Below are 6569 nucleotides of genomic sequence, written 5' to 3' on the forward strand. Positions count from 1 at the left end.
AAAAAAAAAAAAAAAAAAAAAAAAAAAAAAAAAAAAAAAAAAAAAAAAAAAAAAAAAAAAAAGTTGAAGGATGACAGGTGAGGCTTGTCTATGACACCTTCTCTAGAGTCCACTTTTGACCTCGACCAACTACTTATTACCTAAAAAAATGAAAAATAAGGAATGAGTACAATACATCATAAGTAGCCTACTTGTAGGCTCTTAATCATGTTTTTTATATGCTAGGGTACCACACTCTTTCTTGTTTTGTTCTGGTCCTTGTTCTAAGTACTTAGGCTCCTTAGTTCAATTTTTAACTTGAGGTTCTTATCATGTTCTATCTTGATCACCCGAGCTACAATAAACTTAAAATCTAAGTTTTTTTCTTTAAGTTAAACTTCTAAGATTTTATTGAGAATCTTAGAGATCGAATTTTGAGATGAGGTATTAGAGAAAAATGCTTAGAAATATCTTAGAAATGCAAGAAAAAATGATGGAAAATTAGAAAAAAAAATGATCAAATCAACCCCTATCAATTGTAGAGAAAAATCGGGATTACATTAAAAGTTGATGCAAAAGGAAAAAAAAAGGTAAAAGTTTTTTTTTAATTTATACATGAAAAGTGTAATCAAACACAGCTTTTTACATACCATTTATATATCTATATATATTATATATATAACCATGATGAAATTTGTACATGAAAGCAAAATTCAACACAACCATTTACATATATATATATATATATATTATTTATTTTTTTTCTTAGTTTGTACATATAGCTGTACTCCTATTTGAACTGAAGAATATGCTATCTTGAATATTGAAATTTTTTTCTTAGTTTTGTTACTTATTCGTATTTGAAAATTTTTTAATTTTTATTACAACAAATATTTGGAGGACGGTTTTCTATCCTTATTTTTTGAGTAAATGTAAGACACTCGTATTGATGATGATATCACGATGAAGTCTATTGAACGGTTAGAATAATGTTCCCAAATTAAATGTTTATGAATCATACCGCCTAAGCTATTTTTAAGTTGTTGGAGTCATCGAACAGCAACCGACCTGAGTCAAGTTGAGCCAAGCCAAAGACATCTACCTAATGTAACTCCTTTTAAGCCTTCACCTCTCTTTACCCTATAGCGTAATTGAAGAATATTTGTTGATTTAAAATAAAAAGAAATTCCTAACTTTTTTTATAATATTATACTAAAATTTAAGTCTAATTTGGGTTATATAGTAATTTCAATTTTTTTTTTTTTTCTATGCTTCAAATACATTTCTACTTAGTTCATAAAGAAAGAATTTGATGTGAAGTAAGGCCAAGGCGGTGGATCTGTCTAAGAACTTTATGGATGAATGAGTTCAAATACCTTTGTTGAACTATTATACAAAGAAAAATTCTTCTCATCAACACCCCAAATGCAGTGCCAATAGTTGCATCGTTCTTGAAGCCAAACTTCATTTTCTAGCCAAAACACCTTGAATGAAGCATGTTCAAGATTGTTATTAAAGTTGCACCAAAACAATGTTGTTGCCATAAATTCTCATTGCATTCTCAACTGTATTCTTGTTTGAACGGAAGGATATGTTCTACTATATTAAAAATATATGTCAAATGAGAATAGATTCAATCAAAAATTCTTCGATTAAGAATTTTGAACTCCTGACGTCCTAAACTCCTAAACTAAAAATATAAAACTTGTAATTAAACATTCAAACTACAATTTTTTTTTTATAAGTCGAAATAGAAGTTGAACATCAATATGGTATAAGTTGTATATTATACTTTTCAAATTTTATAGAGTTTTAAAATTCAACATCAATCGTTGAACTTAAGAAAAGTCATCAACTCCATCCACTACGATCTATTAAAAAAAGATGGTGTCATTGAAATTTGGCATAGAATCGTTATATACTAAAATCATCATCTTTCAACTTGCCATAGATTATTAGAGGTTCTCCTTCTCAATAATTAAGAATTGTCACTTTCTAAGATGATTCTCGAGATTGGAAAACTAAACAAGTGAAAACGTTAAAAGTTGATGCATAGTAAATAACAAAATCAGAGAATTCAGAGCATTTTTTTTTTTTTTTTTTTTTGTTTATGGGTCTAAAATCAGTTTGTGTTTAAATTTTTTTTGGAATGATGAACTATATTTTGTATAATCTTTAAAAACTTATATATGGAAAGTATAATCAAACACATACCTTTTTCATGGAAAGCAAAATTAAACACATGCCATTTACATATATATTAATTATTTGGAGTTAGAGATTTTTTTTTTTTTTTTTTTTTTTTTGAAAAAGGAAGGTAGATGAAAGGATCGTAATCTTTTTTATTTAATAAATATTAATTATTTGTAGTTTTGTAATTATAGAAATATTATATATTTAGCATATACATCAAGAAAAAATATGCTATTTAATTTGTGACCTAGATGACTATATAATGGATTGGCAAGAAAGAAACCATCGCACCAAACCATTCAAAAAAAATTGGAATACAAAAGATAATATGACAAAGATGTGTAGCATGAAGATGGGTTTCGTTATTGTGATGATACTGCTGGTTGTGTCTCGTTCTGGTAAAATTTCTAGTTCTTCGTTCTTTATTTGTTTTGAACCTGTTTGAAGATTAATATTTCAATAGTTAATGAATGATTCAAAAGATTCAAACAATAGTTAATGAATGATTCAAAAGATTCAAACATGATGTTATATCACACAGTTGAAGTTGAAGGGAAGCGACCACTAGTATCAAAGAAAAGCCTTTTAACACAAATTGCATGCAACTTCGATAATGAATGCGGAGGACCTGATTGTTTTTGTTCTGATGTCGGCTTATGCTTCTGTCGCACCCAAAAAGTAGAAGCTAAGTTTGAAGAGCTAACCGGAGATGATTTCAAGAATTAAGTATTAATAAGATCCTAACGAATCATGGTGTGATTGTAAGTGTGTCGGATTAAATTTTATCCTTATGAATAATAATAGCAACATTACCATAATATATATATATATATATTTTTGTCATCTTTTTGACACTTGGGGTGGGTGGTTTTTGAGACAGCATACTAATTTGAATTCATACTAGTAGTCCTAAAAAAAACCATTAAACTTTGTACATCGTGCTAACATCGTGCTAACAAATATGATATGGCTCCAGCATTCTCCCGCTACATAGTCACGTCACTTACTCCTGCTTCTAACAGTAAAAATTATCTTTACAAACTAACAAGAGTCGTTCCAACATGCTTTGTCCTCGCTCACATGTATCACGAAGAAATTTCTAGGACGTCATCCAACTTAGAACTACTCCAAACAAAGTATGTTAACTATGAAGTTCGTGTGATTGAGCCACTAAAAAGGAAGATGCACATTGTTGGAATAGATAGTAACTTTTATTTCCTTTAAGGCTTCCTTAGTCATCCTATCTTCATTTTGATGTGGTCTCGATTCATTCATGTACTCCTCCTTTACTCAGGTATCACATGCCCACCTGTTTCTCTTGAATAGTTTGTCATGGTGTAACACTCTTATTTACCTAAATCATCGTTTTTCGACTTGCAATAGACCAGTAGAGCTACGTCTTCTTGATAATTAAGAATCGTCACTTTCTAATACAATTTTGGAAATTGACGTACAAAACAAGTAAAAATATTAGAAGTTGATGCAAAATAATCAAAGAAAAATTATATAGAGATTATTCATTATTTTCATTTTTGGATTGACTTAGTAAATGTAAGACACTCATATACGGTTATGGCGTCGCGATGAAGGCCATAAACGGAGTGTTGGCATAGTCGCATTTACGTTTATTTGTTGGTAGCCCCTAGGTTAGTTGTCCATGTCACCTTTTTATGTAATACTTTAAATGGATGGTTTTTGCACACATTAGTCGGGTCATGCATGCATTGGCACCCTATTTTTAATAGGCAAATATTAGTCGGGTCATGCATGCATTGGCACCCTGTTTTTAATAGGCAAATATTAGTCGGGTCATGCATGCATTGGCACCCTGTTTTAAATAGGCAAATAAGGGTGTTATAATTGTCGGCTCTTAGTTTATTTATAAGTTTTATATCATTCACATTTGTTACATCATTCTTATATCTTATTACATCATTCACATTTATAAGTTTTAATTAAAGTTTGATGTTGTTAATGTGTAAGGGGTCATCAATATAAAATTGAAACCTTTCAATTTTGACTCGAGAATAAATGTTTTAACAAATTCATGACTTCTATTTAGGTTAATGTTAATGACAAAATCGGGCAAGCTTAATTATATGTAACAGCTCAAATCCTACTTGATTGGCGCTTAACACACATTCTAGACCATGAACCTCCCCAGATAGACAAGGACTGAGTTATTACCAGATTAGAACACTTTTAAAGACCAAAAAAAAATTTAGAGGTACATGATGTAGCAACGGTAAAAAAAAAAAAAAAAAATCAATTTCTCATCTCTCAAAAAGGCTTCACGTTTACACAGATTGAGTTCCACGAGCAAGTGATGTCATTCGAAGAGATCTCACACTAAGCCATATTTTACCTCTTCCTTTTCTTTTAGAGAGATATTAATCTCATTGCAATTATTTAGTTTTTGAGTTAGAAATTGAAGTCATTCGAAGAAATCACGTCACCTTTATCAACCATTTAAAACAAAAAATTAAGAATGGATTAGAATGGATAAAAAATAACTTGTGAACAGACTAAAAAAAGGAGGGAAAAATACAAAGACAAAAGAAAGATCGGGAGAGGAGATAAAGAAAATGAAGGATCTAATTGAGTTATAAAATCATGTTTGTCTGTGTTAGCATATTTATATTTTAAAAACATTAAATCTAAATTGAAAAATTAAGAATTTATTGAATACATACTAAAATTTAGTAATCTAATCAATTATTAGGCTAATTATAGATATGAACTTACTTTTCTAGAATAATCAATAATTATAGGAAATCAATTACAAGTGATTTTTAATTTCAAGAATTTTAAATTACAAACAATAGATTGATTATGAAAAGAAAAGAAAAAAAGATAAGAGTATATATATGACCAGAAATTTCTTTACCCTCAACCATTGGACTACAAGGTGGCTGATCGGTTACCTGAATGTCAAGTATGACTCGTAATAATCTATCTTTAGGGGCATACGATGATTTTTTTTCGCCATCTAAGATGTTAACTTACCTATTAAAATATCATCCGGCAAGTAAATTACTCTCGATTGTTCAATCATTTAATAACTATAGTCATTCTTTGATAAATGATGACTATGAATTAGACTCGATAGAATTTGATCAATCATTTTTTCTATCGTTAAGGTGGAGAACTGAACCAAGAATTCTTTGTTTTTCATAAATCAAACCCAAGATTCTATTTTATCATCAATCCAATTATTACTCCCCTTTTTATTTTTTGGGTCATTTTGTTTTAATTGATATCATTGATATCATAGATACCATAGAGACGATGGATGGAAGGTTGAATTTGAAAGAATTGTTTTATATAGCATGACATGTGCTAACTATAACAGCTCAGCGTACTGTTAGCAGATATTGTCCACTTTCGCCCGATACATATCATCACCAACCTCACGATTTTAAAACGCGTTCACTGGAGAAAGGTTTCCACACTTTTATAAGAAATGTTTTGTTCCTTTCCAACCGATGTGGGATCTCACAATCCACCCCTTTGAGGGCCTAACGTTCTCGCTGGCACACCACCCAGTGTCTGACTCTAATATCTTTGTAACAACTCAAGCTCACCGCTAGCAAATATTGTTCACTTTGACATGTTACATATGGTCGTCAGCCTTACGGTTTTAAAAAGCGTTACTAAGGAGAGGTTTCCAACCCTTAATAAAGAATTAATAAAGAAGGTTTCATTTCCCTCTCCAACCAAATTAGAATCTCACCGACATACGATCAGCAAAATACATTATACAAGGAAGGTGGGTGTCTTGAAGACAACTAAATTATATATAATTGCGGCACAAGTCTGAATGCATCCATGCTTGCTTAACTACTTCAATTTCAGGAGTTACTACTTGATCTGGTGGAGTAATTGGGCACTTTTCCTTCGAGATGTGAACATGGTGAAGTGATCCCATCATAATAGAAGCAGCAGCACTAGAACATAGCACTGAGTAACACTACCAAACTGATTACATAATTATTGGCTACAAACCCTTAATTTATAAATAACAATGTAAATATTATATATAACAACCAAACAGAGCTGGAAATAAACCAGGGATCACAAATGTTATAAATAGTAAGGTTGACGATATCAATAACCCATAAACAACTAAAACCTTAAGAACTCATTATCCAGATGATATACAATTGAGGCATGCTTACAAAGATAAGACGGTGAATAGAAAGAAATTACTCGAGAAACTTGGTTATTTATGCTGGCTGGTGTAGCTACGGGATTGACTCATCCAAAACTATATATACATATTGCCTTTCTGTTAATTATATTTTCTGTAACAAGTTAACAACATAATGACATCAACATACATTCATTCAGTAACATCTAAACACATGTACAGCTTCAAAAACAGGGGGGGGGGGGGG

General features: G+C 30.7%; 1 protein-coding gene across 1 annotated transcript in view; it reads right to left on the reverse strand.

The window, feature by feature from the left end:
* Positions 1–6367: 6367 nt before the first annotated feature.
* The window catches only part of LOC111439726 (serine/threonine-protein kinase RIM15-like), a 7968-nt gene continuing 7766 nt past the window's right edge, over positions 6368–6569 (reverse strand). Inside the window, exon 16 of the mRNA XM_023077267.1 lies at positions 6368–6563. The gene's annotated coding sequence lies outside the window, so the exon portion shown is untranslated. The remainder of the gene's footprint in view (positions 6564–6569) is intronic.

This window comes from Cucurbita moschata, unplaced genomic scaffold (genome assembly GCF_002738365.1).
Source record: "Cucurbita moschata cultivar Rifu unplaced genomic scaffold, Cmos_1.0 Cmo_Scf00103, whole genome shotgun sequence".
In the NCBI taxonomy this organism is placed as follows: Eukaryota; Viridiplantae; Streptophyta; class Magnoliopsida; order Cucurbitales; family Cucurbitaceae; genus Cucurbita; species Cucurbita moschata.